This window comes from Lontra canadensis, unplaced genomic scaffold (genome assembly GCF_010015895.1).
Source record: "Lontra canadensis isolate GAN:19392208 unplaced genomic scaffold, GSC_riverotter_1.0 scaffold5, whole genome shotgun sequence".
Classification (NCBI taxonomy): domain Eukaryota; kingdom Metazoa; phylum Chordata; class Mammalia; order Carnivora; family Mustelidae; genus Lontra; species Lontra canadensis.
The window spans coordinates 25100897-25120596 of record NW_022630999.1 but is presented as its reverse complement, the minus strand read 5'-3'; the positions used below and the strand labels follow the sequence as shown (position 1 = coordinate 25120596).

General features: G+C 39.4%; 1 long non-coding RNA gene across 1 annotated transcript in view; it reads right to left on the bottom strand.

Moving 5' to 3' along the window:
• Positions 1-17982, bottom strand: part of LOC116864267 — a 32596-nt gene extending 14614 nt beyond the window's left edge. The window contains exon 1 of the long non-coding RNA XR_004381975.1: positions 17947-17982. This is a non-coding gene — a long non-coding RNA (uncharacterized LOC116864267). The remainder of the gene's footprint in view (positions 1-17946) is intronic.
• Positions 17983-19700: the final 1718 nt, after the last annotated feature.

Genomic DNA, 19700 nt, shown 5'->3' with positions numbered 1-19700 from the left:
AGTCCTATAGAAACAAGATGGCAGAGGAGTAGCAGACTGAAATGACATCAGGTCCCAGGAGTTCAGCTAGATGGTTATCAAACCATTCCAAACATCTACAAATTCAACAGGAGATAGAAGAAGAGGAGCAATTCTAGGAACAGAAAATAGACCACTTTCAGGAAGGTAGGACATGCAGAGAGATTAATCTGAAACAATGGGAAGATAGACTGTTGGGAGAGGGGCCAGCTCCTGGCAAGCAGTAGAGCAGTAGAGCACAAAATCAGAACTTTTAGAAGTCTGCTCCACTGAGTGACGTCACTCCAGAGGCTAAGCAGGGGTGGAGCCCTTATGAGGAAAGTGTGGTCTCAGGTCCCACAGTGTCACAGAAAGACCAGGGGTGTCTGAGTGTGGCAGAGCTCCCAGGTATCAGAGCAGGGAAGCCAACCACAGACACTGAGCCGAGGAGTGGGCTCTCAGATCCATGATCCTTTAGTCTTGCAAAGTTAATTTTTTTTTAATTTTTTTTCTTATTCTATTTTTTTAACTTTTCCTCTCTCCTCTTTTAACATTTTTTAAATACTTTATCTTAACAATACTTTTTTTTTAATCTTTTTAAATCTTCATTGTTATAGTCATATTTTATCCCTTAATTGTATTTAACCCTACTTGTTGTATACATATAGGGGGTTTTTTTCTTTAAAATTTTGGGATACAATTTCTTCTAATAAATCAAAATATACCTTAAATCTAGCACATGGCTTTGTTCTACCCTCCAGCCTGATCACATTCTTTTTTTTTTTCTTTTCCCAACCAACTTATTTTATCAATTCTTTTAGAATGTTAATTTTCATGTTTACAGTCATATTCCATCCCTTCATGGTCTTTTATATTTTTTTTCTTTCTTTAAAGATTTTATTTATTTATTTGACAGACAGAGATCACAAGTAGGCAGAGAGGCAGGCAGAGAGAGGAGGAAGCAGGCTCCATGCTGAGCAGAGAGCCCGATGCGGGGCTTGATCCCAGGACCCCGGGATCACGCCCTGAGCCAAAGGCAGAGGCTTTAACCCACTGAGCCACCCAGGTGCCCCTTTTTCTTTCTTTAAAATGTGGGGAGGTAGTTTCTTCTAAGAGATCAGAATACACCCAAAATCAAGTGGGTGGTCTCTTCTATTCACCAGTCTAATATATATATATATTTTTTTTTAATTAATTTTCCCCCTTTCTTCTCCCCCCAGTTTAGGGTCTCTTCTGATTTGGTTAGCACATATCTTTCTGGTGTCTTTGCCACACTTTTAGTATTATATTCTCTCGTTCATATATTCTTATCTGTATAAAATGACAAGGCAGAAAAACTCACCACACACACACACACACACACACACACACAAAACAACAACAACAACAACAACAACAAGAGGCCATACTGACGGTTAGGGACCTAATCAGTACAGACATTGGTAATATGTCAGAACTAGAGTTCAGAATGATGATTATCAAGGTGCTACCTGGGCTCAAAAAAGGCATGGAAGATACTAGAGATACCCTTTCTGGAGAAATAAAAGAACTAAAATCTAACCAAGTTGAAGTCAAAAAAGCTATTCATGAGGTCCAATCAAAAATGGAGGCTCTTAATGCTAGGATAAATGAGGCAGAAGAGAGAATTAGTGATATAGAAGACCAAATGATGAAGAAAAACGAACCTGAGCAAAAGAGAGACAAACAACTACTGGACCACAAAGGGAGAATTCAAGAGATAAGTGGTACCATAAGACAAAACAATATTAGTATAAATGGGGTCCCAGAAGAAGAAGGAGGAGAGAGGCAGAAGATATGTTGAAGCAAATTATAGTAGAGAATTTCCCTAATATGGCAAGGGAACAAGCATCAAAATCCAGGAGGCACAGAGAATCCCCCTCAAAAATCAATGAAAACGGATCCACGCCCCATCATCTAATAGTAAAACTTACAAGTCTTAGTGACAAAGAGAAAATCCTGAAAGCAGCTCGGGACAAGAAGTCTGTAACATACATAGAAATATTAGATTGGCAGCAGACTTATCCACAGAGACCAGGCACACCAGAAAAAACTGGCATGGTATATTCAGAGCACTAAATGAAAAAAATATTCAGCCAAGAATACTATATCCAGCTACACGATCATTGAAAATAAGAGAGATAAAAAAAAAAATTAAAAGAATTTGCAAACACCAAACCAACCTTACAGGAAATATTGAAAGGGGTCCTCTAAGCAAAGAGGGACCCTAAAAGTAACAGACCAGAAAGGAACAGAGAAAATATGCAGTAACAGTCATCTTACAGGCTATACAATGGCACTAAATTCATATCTTTCAATAGTTACCCTGAATATTTTCAGAATGGATAAAAAAACAAGACCCATCAATATGCTATCTACAAGAAACTCATTTTAGACCCAAAGACACCTCCAGATTTAAATTGGGGGGGGGGGAGATATACCATGTTAATGGACATCAAAAGAAACCTGGGTGGCAATCCTTATATCTGATAAATTAGATTTTAAGCCAAAGACTATAATAAGAGATGAGGAAGGACACTATATCATACTTAAAGGCTCTGTCCAACAAGAAGATCTAACAATTTTAAGTATCTATGCCTCTTACAGGGGAGCAGCTAATTATATAAACCAATTAATTAAAAAAAAAATCAAAGAAACACATCAACAATAATACAATAATAGTAGAGGACTTTAACACCCCCCTTACTGAAATGGACAGATCATCCAAGCAAAAGATCAACAAGGAAATAAAGGCCTTAAGTGACACACTGGACCAGATGGACATCACAGATATATTCAGAACATTCCATCCCAAAGCAACAGGATACACATTCTTCTCTAGTGCACATGGAACATACTTCAGAACAGATCATATCCTGGGTCACAAATCACATCTCAACTGGTACCAAAAGATTGGGATCATTCCCTGCATATTTTCAGACCACAATGCTCTGAAGCTAGAACTCAATCACAAGAAGAAAGTTGGAAAGAACTCAAATACATGGAGGCTAAAGAGCATCCTACTAAATAATGAATGGGTCAACCAGGAAATTAAAGAAGAATTGAAAAAAATTCTTGGAAACAAATGAAAATGAAAAAACAACTGTTCAAAATCTGTGGGACACAGCAAAGGCGGTCCTGAGAGGGAAGTACATAGCAATGCAAGCCTTTCTCAAGAAACAAGAAAGGTCTCAAGTATACAACCCAACCCTATACCTAAAGGACCTGGTGAAAGAACAGCAAAGAAATTCTAAACTCAGCAGAAACAAAGAAATAAGGAAGATCAGAGCAGAATTCAATGAAATAGAAACCAAAATCACAGTAGAACAAATCAATGAAACAAAGAGCTGGTTCTTTGAAAGAATTAATAAGATTGATAGACCCCTGGCCAGACTTATCAAAAAGCAAAGAGAAAGGACCCAAACTAATAAAATCATGAATGAAAGAGGAGAGATCACAACCAACACCAAAGAAATACAAACAATTATAAGAACATATTTTGAGCAACTATATACCAGCAAATTTGTCTATCTGGAAAAAATGGATGCATTCCTAGAGACATATAAACTACCAAAACTGAACCAGGAAGAAATAGAAAACCTGAACAGACCCATAACCAGTAAGGAAATTGAAGCAGTCATCAAAAATCTCCCAACAGGGGCGCCTGGGTGGCTCAGTGGGTTAAGCCTCTGCCTTCAGCTCAGGTCATGATTCCAGGGTCCTGGGATTGAGCCCCACATCAGGCTCTCTGCTCAGCAGGGAGCCTGCTTCCCCCTCACTTTCTCTGCCTGCCTCTCTGCCTACTTGTGATCTCTCTCTCTGTCAAATAAATAAAATCTTTAAAAAAGAAAAAATCTCCCAACAAACAAGAGCCCAGGGCCAGATGGCTTCCCAGGGAAATTTGACCAAACATTTAAAGAAGAATTAATACCTATTGTCCTAAAACTGTTCCAAAAAAATAGAAATGGAAGGAAAACTTCCAAACTCATTTTATGAGGCCAGCATCACCTTGATCCCAAAACCATACAAGGATCCTATCAAAAAAGAGAATTACAGACCAATATCCCTGATGAACACAGATGCAAAATTTCTCATCAAAATACTAGCCAATAGGATCCAACAGAACATTAAAAGGATTATTCACCACGACCAAGTGGGATTTATTCCAGGGCTGCAAGGTTGGTTCAACATCTGCAAATCAATCAATGTGATACAATACATTAATAAAAGAAAGAACAAGAACCATATGATACTCTCAATAGATGCTGAAAAAGCATTTGACAAAGTACAGCATCCTTTCCTGATCAAAACTCTTCAAAATGTAGGGATAGAGGGTACATACCTCAATATCATCAAAGCCATCTATGAAAAACCCACTGCAAACATCATTCTCAATGGAGGAAAAACTGAAAACTTTTCCACTAAGGTCAGGAACATGGCAGGGATGTCCATTATCACCACTGCTATTCAACATTGTACTGGAAGTCCTAGCCTCAGCAATCAGACAATAGAAAGAAATTAAAGGCATCCAAATCAGCAAAGAAGAAGTCAAACTATCACTCTTTGCAGATGATGTGATATTTTATGTGGAAAACCCAAAAGACTCCACTCCAAATCTGCTAGAACTTCTACAGGAATTCAGTGAAGTGTCAGGATATAAAATCAAAGCAAAGATGTCAGTTGCATTTCTTCACACCAACAACAAGACAGAAGAAAGAGAAATTAAGGAATCAATCCCATTTACAACTGCACCCAAAACCATAAGATACCTAGGAATAAACCTGACCAAAGAGGCAAATAATCTGTACTCGGAAAACTATAAAGTACTCATGAAAGAAATTGAGGAAGACACAAAGAAATGGAAAATGGTTCCATGCTCATGGATTGAAAGAACAAATATTGTGAAAATGTCTATGCTACCTAAAGCAATCTACACATTTAATGCAATCCCTATCAAAATACCATCTTTTTTTTTTCAAAGAAATGGAACAAATAATCCTAAAATTTATATGGAACCAGTAAAGACCTAGAATAGCCAGAGGAATGTTGATTAAGAAAGCCAAAGTTGGTGGCATCACAATTCCAGACTTCAAGCTCTATTACAAAGCTGTCATCATCAAGAAAGTATGGTACTGGCACAAAAAACAGGCACAAAGATCAATGGTACAGAATAGAGAGTCCAGAAACAGACCCTCAACTCTATGGTCAACTAATCTTCGACAAATCAGGAAAGAATGTCCAATGGAAAAAGACAGTATCTTCAACAAATGGTGTTGGGAAAAGTGGACAGCCACATGCAGAAAAATGAAACTGGACCATTTCCTTACACCACACACAAAAACAGAATCCAAATGGGTGAAAGACTTCAATGTGAAACAGGAATCCATCAAATCTTTGAGGAGAACACAGGCAGCAACCTCTTCGACCTCAGCCGCAGCAACATCTTCCTAGGAACATCGCCAAAGCCAAGGGAAGCAAGGGCAAAAATGAACTATTGGGATTTTATCAAAATCAAAAGCTTTTGCACAGCAAAGGAAACAGTTAGCAAAACCAAAAGACAACTGACAGAATGGGAGAAGATATTTGCAAACGACATATAAGATAAAGGGCTAGTGTCCAGAATCTATAAAGAACTTAGCAAACTCAATACCCAAAGAACAAATAATCCAATCAAGAAATGGGCAGAAGACATGAACAGACATTTCTGCAAAGAAGACATCCAGATGGCCAACAGACACATGAAAAAGTGCTCCATATCACTCGGCATCAGGGAAATACAAATCAAAACCACAATGAGATACCACCTCACACCAGTACGAATGGCTAAAAATAACAAGTTAGGAAACAACGGATGCTGGTGAGGATGCAGAGAAAGGGGAACCCTCCTACACTGTTGGTGGGAAAGCAAACTGGTGCAGCCACTCTGGCATGGAGGCTCCTCAAAAAGTTGAAAATAGAGCTACCCTATGACTCAACAATTGCACTACTGGGCATTTACCCTAAAGATACAAATGTAGTGATCCGAAGGGGCACATGCACCCGAATGTTTACAGCAGCAATGTCCACAATAGCCAAACTATGAAAAGAACATAGATGTCCATCAAGAGATGAATGGATAAAGAAGATTTGGTATATATATACAATGGAATACTATGCAGCCATCAAAAGAAATGAAAGCTTGCAATTTGTGATGACATGGATGGAACAAGAGGGTATTATGTTGAGCAAAATGAATCAATCAGAGAAAGAAAATTATCATATGATCTCCCTGATATGAGGAAGTTGAGAGGCAAAGTTGGGGAGCTTGGGGGGGTAGGGAAGGAAAAAATGAAACAAGATGGGATGGGGAGGGAGACAAGCCATAAGAGACTCTTAATCTCACAAAACAAACAGCGTTGCCAGGAGGAGCAGGGAAGAGGGAGAGGGAGGTAGGGTAATGGACATTGGGGAAGGTATGTGCTATAGTGAGTGCTATGAAGTGTGTAAACCTGGCAATTCACAGACCTGTACCCCTGGGGCTAATAATACATTATATGTTAAAAATTTTAAAAAATAAAAATAAATATTGTTGAGGAAGCAGGAATTACGAGACTTACTTAAAAGTATCAGTCTACCCAGGTTCTTCAACTTAGTGGTAACAAGACCAATTCTCAGCATGGGGACAAAGCAGAGTGAGAAGTCAGGTGTCTCCCCATATCTTTTCTGGCTCCAGCACCCTCAAAAGCCTTATGGCTTCTATAACAATTTCTAGGCCTGAAAGGGGTAAGAGAAGGGAATACTTTTACATAATGAAACCCAACACAGAGAAGACGGTCTTATAAGAGCAGAGATGTTTCAGTTGAATAAATAAGCCCATAGAGTGGGAAACAGGAAATAACAACCTCACCTTGCTCTCTTTCCTCCCTCCCATCTCTTGCTGCTGCCCTACACTGACAGAAATCTGCCAGAAGCTGAAGGGCAAGGGAACTCATTGCTATAAACTAGTGGTTCTTACACTTAGGTCAGGATCATCAGAGGACTGTTGAAACAAATATGCCCAGGCCCTATCCCCAAGTTTTCTGACTCACTTGGTATTGGGTGGGACCAGAGGACCACCAGTAATGCAGGAAAGATGTGGATCTCAGAACACACAGTAAGTATACCAGCCAGCCTCCTGCAGTAGAGAGCAGGGTGGAGGGGTGAAAGGTTGATCCAGAAGGGCACACATGCATCTATTGAATCTATACCATTAGACCATGGGACAGCAAACTTTTTCCATAAAGGATCAGATGATACGTATTTTAGCTTTTACAGGCCATACAGTTGCTACTACTTAACTCTGCCATCATAGCACCAAAAAAAAAAAGCTCACAGACAACACATAAATGAATGAACATTTTCTTTTATTTTCCAATAAGAATTTACTTTCATTCTTTACTTATAAAATTTTATTTCCTGCAAATTCATTTAAGTCTAACCCACCTCTATCTCCTCAGTATTCAGAAAACACCGCAAAAGTCATTCCCTGAGTGTCCATATATAAATACTGGGAACTTTACGTGCATTGTATCTTTGCTTTGAAGAAACCTGGATTTAATCTACCCAGTTAAGAACACCACTTGGGTAGCTCTCACTTCATTTAAGCCAATTTCTCATTTCCACTGTGTGTTAGAAACTGCTAGTCGCTCAAGATCCAGAAGTAAATAAGACATCCACAGTCCCTATTTTGGGGGTTAACTGGCTAATGAGATGTTGGTTAAGGTTTTCTGGATACAAGCAACAGATATGAGCCTAAGTAAATTAGATAAAAAGAAAAGTGTTGGAAGAATACTGAAATGCCAAGAGGCTTGAGACACAAACAGGTCAGCAATCCTTCTGGAAGGCTGGAACCCAGAACGGTTCCCACAAGAGTTGCCAAGACCCAAGCCCCACTTCTGGATTCTCGTAAACTCTCTATGGGCTGGGGACCTGGCTTAAGTAGTTTTAAAATTTCTCCTGATGATTCTGATATGTAAACATAGTTGATAACTACTTCTCTGGTCTCTTCAGAAGAATGGTTTCCCTCTTTTGTCATTCTGAATTTTAGTAGATCATGGACTCCTGATAGAGTTAGATGTTCAAAAATGTTCAAAAATCTACCCAAATTCCCCAACTCCCCACCAAGTTTAACAGGTGGACAACAACATGCTCCATCTTTATAGCACCTTTCCAAAGCATCCTCAGGTTTTCTCTTTAATGAGCCCTATGAAGTAGATGGCACAAGTGTTATTATTCTTCAGTAAGGAAACTGAGGCTCCGGTAACGCATGTGCCCAAATACACACAGCAAGTGAGTGGGCAGAGCGGAGACTAGAATGCAGTTCTCCAAAGGGCATTGGTTCACCAACTTGAGCATGAATAAGACACACCAAGGAAATTTGTCCTAGTGCAGTGCCCTTGGCTTCAAACCCAGAGGTTCTAATCCAGGAAGTCTTGAGTGAAGCACAAGTACCTACATTATCACTGAAGTGATTCTGATGCATATGGCCCCAAAATCTCAGTTGGTGAAACACCGCCATGAGGAAAGCATCTTCAACCCATAGCTATGAATATTATCCTGCCCAGAAGCGAGAGAGTAGACCCACAACCTAATTCAGGATGCGTTCCCAACCTATGGTACTTCATTTTCTTTTCCCTTCATCTTATTACCTACTAGCATTAGCTTTCTAGAAAAATAATAGTCAAACTCTAGATCAGCAATAGTGAGTTTCAGTTCAGCACGCCAAGTCTCACCAACTTGCAGTGGCTTTTTAGAGCCTTGGATTAAGAAATAAGGAGATTGGATCAGGTTCAGCAGGAGAATATGCGCTGATCAGTTAGTGGTGTCAGTCATGGGCACAGTGAGGGATTCTGGCAGTCCAGCCTACCCTCTACATAGTACTTTATCCTCAGTTTTTTCTCATTTTTCTACTTAGTATCTCTAGGAAGAGACTAGGTTCTGAGTAACAGATAATAATGATTTTTTAAAAGTGTTTCCATGCTGTCCATCAACTATGGGTTCTGCTTGAGACATTCTGGATGCCATGATTCAAATATCCCCTGAAATCCATCAATGTCTGGGTAGCTGATTAAGCACCATGGACTATAACAGTGTTCCCTTTTCTGATCTCCAGGCATTTTTTTATTTGTATGAGGGGACTTTCTCACATTCTGCTCATGATAACGGATGAGGTGTGAAATTGATTCTGAACACCTAGGAGGGTTATGATTTATCATCATACATTATACCCCATGGAGCTTTACTGGATGAATCCCAACTACATGCAGAATCCAACCACACTCCCACAAAGAAGACACTTAGGAACTCAAGAAATGTTAAGTACAGCTACTTCATAGTTGGCACCCAATGAAGAGCTCCCTTTCATTCGTTAAATCAACGAATATTTACTGAGCACCTAACATATTCCTGGTTCTACTTTAGGAGCTACAGACACTGCAAAACACAAGAGAAACTAATCCTAAGACCCAGCTCCCCTCCCAATTATAATTAGTAAATTTAACTTACCCTCACCTTTAGGTAAACACCCACAGCCTGGTACCTGAGGATCAATACTTGAGGTGTCCTGAACTGGATATCATTGTACAGTTTCCTATACTGCAGATATTGGAGGAACCAACCTGATGACTAATGTTGCACCTTCAGTATTGTTACTCCCAGTACAAAGAATGGATCCATGGAAATTTCTAATGAGGTTGTCCCACATGTGAACCACTCAGGAAGTTCCTCAGTCAAGAAGGGCTTACCGAACGAGAGGTTTGTAGATATCTGCAAAGAATTTTCTCTTCTGCCAACCAATACCTAAAACCGCATCCTTAGGCAGAAATGGACAAGGAAAATGGGGCGGTTCATAAGAAACACTTTAAGTTTTTTGGTATATATGCTCCTAAGGCTTTGTTCTCCCACCCCAAAATTCTGCCTCTCAAGTTCTAGGCTGGGCTTTGGGCAGATACATTTTGAATAAGTACCCACGGGTAAGTCTGCTGAATCTAGAAAACATGGTCTTTAAGTTTCATTTAGATACAAGCCTGATCTCTGTCAAAATACAAGGTACAAATTCTGGTAAATGGATAGAGACCTACCCAACTGGAAATCATGCAGGCTGACTTCTAGTACTGATTTTATCTTTAATCAGCTGTGTGACTTCAGACCAGATACTCCACCTTTCTGGACCGGTGTCATCATATGCACAAGGAGGGAGAAGGAGTAGATCATTTCTGAAGCATCTTGCTTGAGGAGCTAAGTTTATATAGCTATATTTTTTCACATTTGCAGGCCAATTTCACATACTAATTGATTAAGCCCCAGTATAAATATCACTGTTAAGAAGGGTGTTTTTTTTTTACAAGAAAGTAATGCATATTTAAAATATATTTGTGCCAGATCAGCCCATTACATATTTAAATGCCTTCAGGATCCATAATTAGTCTCCTGGGGTGTTCAGTGTAGAATTTTTATAAACTCCCCAGTAACAGAGTCATCTTTGTACTATTTGTCACCTTGCCTTCTGCCTTCCCACCCCCTGTCCCATCATTTAGGTGTCCCTACAGCTGCAGTAGTCAGTCATTATCTGACTCTTACGCGGAAACTACTGGATTTCTGTGTCAATAGGGTCTGTAAATTCCTTCTCCTCATTAATGAATCCAGAGTTGTCTTTTTATCGACCTTTAACAGACAAACTTTCTGCCTAATCATCTCCATTTGATTAATATCCTCACTTTTTGTTGTTGTTGTTCTGATTGCCTGCCTCTCTATACCCCACTCACATACACCTGCAGGCAAATACTCTCTGTGCTGATGGTTAAGACACATGCAACAGATCAGATGGCAAACATCAAGGTTTTTAGGTCTATGGCTTCTCCATGCAGATAATCTCTTCTGACATAGTAATGAATGGGACTGAAATCTGACTGTTTTGCCCATTCAAACTTGTCATGCTGTCCACACGCCTATCTCTAGCCAGGTTACGTGGCAAAAATTAGCAAGAGTAATTCCCTGGGAATTCTTTACCAATCCCTAGTTGCTGCAGCCAGTGTTCATCTTAGGAACGGGTTCACATTTCACTGCTCCTCTAGAATCACAGTGTATTCCAGCAGCAGGTCTCAAAAGTGTAATGTGGTGAGAATTCCACAGGAGAGTGATGATTGTTGGCTTATCTGCTTGAAGCTCCACACTCTCCCTTCCATCCCCTCTTCTATACTACCAGGCCTGGAAGCCTGCATGCTGAATGTCCCAGGTTTTCTTACCAGGGGCTTTTGGTTAGGTTGAGCCATTACAGAGCTCCGGCAGCCAGAAAGGAGAAGTCACCCTGGTTCCAGCACAAGCGTAGGTGGTATCTCTACAGCAAGTCCAGCAGTAACAGTAGCAAAAGGTACCCACCCTCCAAGGTCCCAGCACTGCCTGCATGGGCTCCAGACTAGCTGCTTCCTCCTCAATGGACCTCCCCTGATCCTTTTGAATCCTGTCCGTTTATTCCTCAGCCTCAATCTCTCCTCCGTTGCAGTTTCCCTGACTGGACCATAACTGATAAAGGCAACTTGTGAAGAATGCAAATCCCCCACAGAAGCACCCCTGACGATTTTGATGTGTGGTCTCAGACCATTCTTTGCCAGACACAGCTTTCAAGGTGCTACAAAAATCATCCTGTCTATACTATCGTCCCTCGAGCAGTTTATCTTTAAGTTCACCTTTAGGTAAAAACTCAGTCTGATTAAATATTTGGCAACCAATGCCATTGTTTTACCCCGTAGGTTAAATAACCCCAGCCAGATGGCCCCTTGGAATTAAAAAGATAAAAGCAAGAGCAAAAAACAAACAAAAACTCTTTAGTATCAGATTGGTTTGGGATAAATTAGATCTACTGTATCACTTTCTACAAGTCATTAACATCTCTGAACCTCATTTTTTTTCCAACTGTTCAAGTCTGTTGTGAGAAATAAATGAAACAGAGTTTGTAAAAAGTTAATGTATTTGGTCTTGGCTTTTTCTCCAAATTTTCTCTTAATAAATAAACTGAAGCTGGTATGCATTCAAATCCCCAGATTCCAGTTTTATCAGAGCATCATGAATAAACTCTGCCATAATGATGGTTGAAAAGCACCCATACTTATGGCAACTGATGGGGAAGACCAGTGCTGAAGCCAACCACCTGTCCCTGCCCTCTGGGGAAGAAATGCCCTAAAGAACTCCTGTCTCAAGAGAAGAACCCAGAGAGGCACGTTAATTCTTTTGAGTTTATCCAAGCAACAAGATGATGATTTAATGTAAATTAATATTTTTTCCTAGACAACAAAGAAACAAAGGAAAAAAATTCCTATTGCTGATAATAATCATGGTCAGTGCTTTGAGTATATTCTTCCACACTCTGGGAGCTGTTCCCTTAACCTCCACTTTGACCTCTCCCAAAACCAGCCACTAGTATAAAACAAGAGAACAATGTAGAGGAGACTCTAGAACTCAGAGGTAAAATGGAGGGAGATTACATTACACACTCCACAGAAGCCACTTCTAATTTCCCTCCTTAGATCTCTCGGTCCTTTCAAAGTCCTTCCTGGGCTGTACCTTGGTCAGGCAAGGAGGAAATCAAGAAGAAAGGTAAGAGGGAGGCCAAGGAAGAATATAGAGTTTCTTTACCCTTCCTATTATACCTAATGTCCAGCCTTGTTGAATCTTGCCTCCCTCCACAATACTCCTTTATTATTCGGAACAAGGTAGCAACAAAATTATTAGGATTTTTTTTTTAAGATTTTATTTGTCAGAGAGAGAGAGCACAAGCAGGGCGAACAGCAAGTAGAGGTAGAAGCAGGCTCCCCACTGAACAAGAAGCCTAATGCGGAGCTCAATCCCAGGACCCTGAGATCACGACCTGAGCCAAAGGCAGATACTTGACTGACTGAGCCACCCAGGCATCCCATATTGTTAGGATTTTATTTGTTTGTGTGTGTTTCAGGATTCATACCCCACCCCCAATGAAAGCATTTATTTTTAGCTAAGTGGACTCCCCAAGAGATCCTAATGAATGGAGTTGCCTCCAATAACATGAGTGTATGCATGCAGTATTTTATAGTCAAAATCCCATAAACACAATCAAGACTGTACCTATGTACACATGGGATATAACTATATGGTCATTAATCTCATTTACTCTATCACAAACTTCTCTGTCAATAAATATCCTTTTACATTTTCAAAGCTGTATGGTATCTTACAAAGTATGCATTAAGTAATTCTTCATTGTTGGATACCAGCTTCTTAATATTAGAAATTAAGGAAAAAGTATTCTTGTTCCATCTTTCTCACCTGCCCAGTTATTCCCTTAGGATATAGACTTGAAGAGGAATAGCAGAGACAAAGGTAGATAATATGCACATTTAAAGCTTTGATGTATTTTGCCAAATTGTTCTTCGGTGCTAGACTAGTGAATATCCCATTGAAGACATGAGAGAGTGTTCGCAAGAGGGGATTTGCGAGCCCCAAATGGAATCTAAGAAGAAAGTCCATGTCAAAAAGCCTGGAGGCCTCCCCCTGAATCCTGGTGCTTTATTTTTTTCCTTCAAACAGGCAGGCCTCCTCACTGCCCGCTTTGTAGCCTTTGAACATCACTGCCTATAATTCTTAGCTCTTGCCTCTTCCCTCTCTACCTCCTCCTTTGTGCTTTCTCAAGCAGTTAATGTAACAACTCTAACAACAAATTTTTCATTTACTTTTTTTAAGAGATTTTATTTATTTGACAGAGAGGGAGATCACAAGTAGGAAGAGAGGCGGGAAGAGAGAGAGGGGGAAGCAGGCTCCCCGCTGAGCAGAGAGCCGATTCAGGGCTCGATCTTAGGACCATGAGACCATGACCTGAGCCCAAGGCAGAGGTTTAACCCACTGAGCCACCCAGGCACCCTTCATTTACTCTTAATGCTAACTTATACTAGCACGCAGCATGTTGGCCCTATGTACAGACAGCTGTTAGTGCAATTCTCCTGCAAAATATAACAATCCAAAACTCAACTTGTAATAGCAATTATTTATTTCTTGTTCACAGGACAGCAGGTTGTTTCAGGTGTTAGGGCAGCTACACTTGGCTCTAGCTTCAGGACAGTTTCCATCTAATCCATTGGTCTCACTCTGAGTTCAGGATAAAGGAACAATGGCAATCTGTACCATGTGCATCTCAGAAAGACCTGGCAATCTATTAATTATGCCCACATCCCATTGACCAGAACAAGCCACATGGCCAAGCCCAACATCAATAGTACTAGGAAATATTCTCCTTCCACCCAAAGCACCTTAGGATTACATAGAAGAAAAAGTAAAGATGTGAGGATAATTCAGTCTATCACATCATGTCAATTGTTAAAATACCAAAACACATCCAGGGTGGTCAGAGAGAAATTCCCTACTTACTAAGATTACAAACCACCTAATAACCTTGCCCAGCTGTGGTTACAGAGGCAAGCAGTGAGGCCTAATAGCAGTGCCTTAATTGATGTGGGTAGCCCCTTGCAACTATGTAACAAGCAGTGGTAGTGAAAGCAATGTTGTCTAGCTCCACCCATTACTCTGCAGAGGACCAGCACTGGTGAGGACATCAAAGCAGACAGTATAGTCAACCTGTGCCTCTGTCTCTACCTTCAAGGGTCAAGGCCATATGGAAACTGTTGGCATCTAGGAAAATACCTATCCCCTGACTCATTGACAATGTTCCTCACCATCTACCTACTACAGCAAGGTACAGAACTGTGGGAACTTAACTACTGTCCACTTTGTGAAAGTCTTTGATGCAATACTCATGTCAAACCATGGTTCAGACAGGTATTGAGCCAATAGAAGCTTCATTGAAAGTGCACAACAGAAATTTTAAATTTAGAAAAGGAAAGAACACTACCAAACTCATATTCACAAGGCCAGCATTTCTCTGACATGAAAGCCAGATAATGACACTACAAGAAAAAATTACAGGCTCATAACCTGATGAACAGACATGCAAGAACACTCAACAAAATATTAGCAAACTGAATTTGACAGTACATTAAAAGGATCATACACCATAATCAAGTGTGATTTATTCCAGGGATCCAAGGATACTTCAACATCCACAAATCAATATGTTACACTCTATTAACAAAAATCAAGGATAAAAAAATCTTATAGTCATCTCAAATACATGAAAGGCATTTGAGAAAATTTAAGATGCTTTCATGAAAAAAAACTCTCAACAAACTAGGCATGAAGGGAATATACTTCAACATAAAAAAAGTTCCCATAGGACAAGTCTACAGCTAACAACATACTCAATCAGGAATAAGACAAGGATGCCCATTCTCACCGCTACTATTCAAAACAGTACTGAAAAGTCCTAGGATAGAGCAATTAGGCAAGAAATAAAAGCATCTAAATCAGAAAGGAAGAAGTAAATTTTCTCTATTTGCAGAAGACATGATATTATAAGTAGAGAACTAAAGACTTCACTAAAAAACTGTTAGAATAAGTGAATTTGATCAAGTTGCAAGGTACAAAATACACAGTAATCAATTCATTTCTATACATTAATAATGAACTACCAGAGAAAAATTACAAAAACAATCTCACAATAGCACCAAAAGGAATAAAGTACGTAAGAACAAATTTAAGGAAGTGAAAGATCTGTACACTGAGAACTAGGACATTGATGAAAGAAATTGAATATGCAAATAAATGGAAAGATACTCTGTGCTCATGGATTGGAAGAATGTTGTTAAAATGTCCATACTACCCAAAGCAATATACAGATTCAATTAAATCCCTATCAAAATTCCAATGACATTTTTCATAGAAATAGGAAAAAATCCTAAGGTTATTGAGAAAGAACAAAGCTAGAAACATCTACTCCCTGATTTTCAACTGTATTACAAAGCTATAGTAATCAAAACCACACACACACACACACACACACACACACACACACTAGAATAGAACCAAGAGCCCTGAAATAAATATACTTATTTGATATATATATGATATATATAGTCAATTAATTTATCACAAAGACGTCAAGTATGTACAGCAGGGAAAGGATAGTTTTTTCAATAAACGGTGCTGAGAAACTGATAGCCACATACAGAAGAATGAAATTGGACCCTTATCTTACAACATACACAAAAATCAACTCCAAATGGATTAAAGACTTAAACCTAAAACCTGAAACCATAAAACTCCTAGAAGGAAACATAGGGGATAAGCTTCTTGACAGCAATCTTGGTGGTGATTTTTTGCATTTGGCACCAAAAACAAAAACAATGGCAAAAAACAAAGCAGGACTACATCAAATTAAAAATCTTCTGCACAGCTAAAGGAAACCATCAACAAAATGAAAAGGCACTGAATGGGAGAAAATATTTGCAAACCAAATATCTGATGAAAGGTTAATACCTAAGATATATAAAGAACTATAACTCAATAGCAAAAAATGAACAACCCAATTTAAAAATGTGCAGAGGAACTGAATAGACATTTTTCCCAAGGACACACAAATGGTCAACAGGTATATACGAAAAGGTGTTCAACATCAGTCATTAGGGAAATGCAAATCAAAAGATAATGAGATCACCTTTCACCTGTTAGAATGAACATCATAAAAAAGAAATATTGGTGAAGATGTGGAGAGAAGGGCACTCCTATACATTGATACACACACAATGGTGGGAATGTTAATGGGTGCAGTCACTATGGAAAATAGTATGGAGTTTCCTCAAAAAAAAAAAAAAATTAAAAACAGGACTACCAGATGATCCATCAACTCATTTCTGGGCATGTATCCAACAGAAATGAAAGCAGATCCTGAAGAGTCATCTGCACTTCCATATTCATTGCAGTATTATTCACAATAGCTGACATATGGAAACAACCTAAGTGTCAGGCAACAAATGAATGGATGGACCTTAAGGGCATAATGCTAGATAAACTAAGTCAGACAGAAAGAAAAAGTCAAGTTCTGTGATATCACTTACGTGTAGAATCTAAAAAAAAAAAAAAAAAAAAAAAAAACACACACACACAAAAACAAAAGCTGAACTCATAGAAAGGAGGCTAGAATGGTGGTTAGGAGGAGCTGGGGGTTGGAAGAAAAGGGAGATATTGGTAAAAGAGTAAAAACTTCCAATTATGGGAGGAAAAATATACAGCATAGTGATAATGGTAATACTGTGTTTATACACTTGAAAGCTTCTAAGAGAGTAGTCTTAAATGTTATTACAAAACAAGAAATGGTGATTTTTTTTCTTCCAAGTTTTTATTTAAATTCCAGTTATACAGTGTAATATTAGTTTCAGTTGTAGAATTTAAGGATTTATCACATACATACAACACCCAGTGCTCATCACAAGTGCCCTCCTTAATCCCCATCACCTATTTCACCCATCCCCCCAGTCCCCTCCCTCTAGTAACAATCAGTTTGTTCTCTATAGTTGTTTCTTGGTAATTATGTAATGCAATTGAAGGGTTAGTTAATGCTAGGACATAATCATTTCATAGTATGTAGGGTATCAAATCAACAACTTGTACATCTTAAACTTACAGAGTTTTGCCTATTATATCTCAATAAAGCTGGAAAAAACTCAACAAGTAATTTGGAAAGTAGAGTAATTTAACCAATGATATGAACTACAATTTATATCATTTGCCAAGCAGTTTTTAGAAATATATAGTACACCAACTAAAAAGAATTTTAAAACTTAGCTTTATTTTTTTATATTTTAAATTATCCAACAAGTTATTAACTATTTCGAGCATCACCTCTGCCTGCTTCATGACTACACCTCATAATCTTATTCTTGTACTTCTCTCTCCTACTAGACTAGAACCCATTCCACTGCCCACCCAGAAGGCAGGAATGTCTTCCCTCTGGTCAGAAGATCAGCATGCTAGCACAAAGGAAGTGTCTGTAAATACCTCAATCAGGGACCCCTCAGTGGCTCCGTTGGTTGGACGACTGCCTTTGGCTCAGGTCATGATCCCAGGGTTCTTGGATCAAGTCCCACATCGGGCTCCCTCTCCCTCTGCAGCTCCCTCTGCTTGTGCTCATTCTTTCTGTCAAAAAATAAAAGTAAATAAGTACCTTAATCACAGACTCGATCATCTAGAATGGACCTTGGAGATCACATCCAGGTTTCATTTTACACCTAGGAAAGTTGGGATCTGGGCACAGGACCAGACTTGTGCAAGAACAGGCAGCCATCAGGACCCAGACCTCCTGGCTCTCCTCAAGAAGTCACCCTGAAGCATAAGGGCCAAGAACTTACACCAAGATATGGGCTCAGGTACCAGCTTTGCCACTTACCACCTGTGTGACCTTAATTGTTTAGTTTCTCTCAGCCTCTGTTTCCTCATCTGCAAATTTTAGATACTCCTACCTCCTGAGGTTGTTGAGTCAATGAAATTGTGTGTATGTGTCCTAAGCTCTCATTATCATTATAGCTTTAATGACTACTCTAGGGAAGTCTCTTGTTTTCTCACCATAACCCAAATAGTCCTCTCCTCAGAACCCACAGCCACCATAACCGCATGAAAAGGAAGGAAGTGGGAAATGGAACAAGATGACAATGGACTCTAGCTTGTATGGATACACAAAGGAATACAAAGGGCCTTGACTTTAATATGCTGGCTCCAGTGTCAGGGTGGCTCTAGGGCACCATCTTAGGGTCTGGATTACTTACAGAACTGTGCTAGAGAAAGAAGACCAGCACTTAGGTAGCTCAAAGCAGCCTGTCTCAGGACCTGAGAAAGCCAGGTCTTGGGTCAGCAATATCTTATGCACTCACTATTGGTTGAGGGCACTTCTCACCAACAGTTTTGTAGATTGAGGTCAGAACTCACTACTAGCAAAACATCATCAATAAAACTAAATAAAGAAAAAAATTACAGAATTTATAAAGTTCACTTTGAATTAAAATAAAAAATAAAACTAAAATATAAAAAAAAATTAAAATCTGATCCTCTCAAGGGATCAGATAGCATCATTTCCAGTCACCACTGATGGAGCCAATCCTTTGACAACTGCCCTTCCACTCTCATTAGCAGATAGGCCTGCCATTGGGTAAAGGACCTCTGGGACTTCCTCCTTACAGTGTCAGAAATTCATTCATGATAGAGAACACAAAACTATAAAGCACTAAGATGGAGGACTTTCCATTACCATCCCAATAAGAACCTTTTAAAAAAACATATTTAATAACTATTATAGCTAACATTTATTGAGCACTTAACTACGTGTCAGGTACAGTACAAAGCTTTTTAGTGAACGGTCATTGGACTGAATAGCACACTGAAGTGGGTACTATTATTATCCCTATTTGGGGGTAAGGAAACTAAAGACCTAGTAATGCTAAATAACTTGCCCAAAGGCAGAGGGGCATGAAATAGACAAAGATTTAATTGCTGGTAGTCTGAGCCCAGAGCACCACCCTTAACCAGTGCCCTGCTCTTACTCACTTTACCGTTTTGAGGCCATGTTTCGCCATGGCTCCCAATACTGGTCCAGGACTAAGAATATGTTTTTTTCAAGCTAAGCTCATTGGAGGTCAAGCTGTAGGACCTTGGCCACGCCATCTCTTTCTCTACACCTCTGCCTCACATCAGGTAAATTAAGCAGAGGGTTAGACCAGGAAATGCTGAAAATCCCTTCCCGCCCTGAAAATTAAGATGGT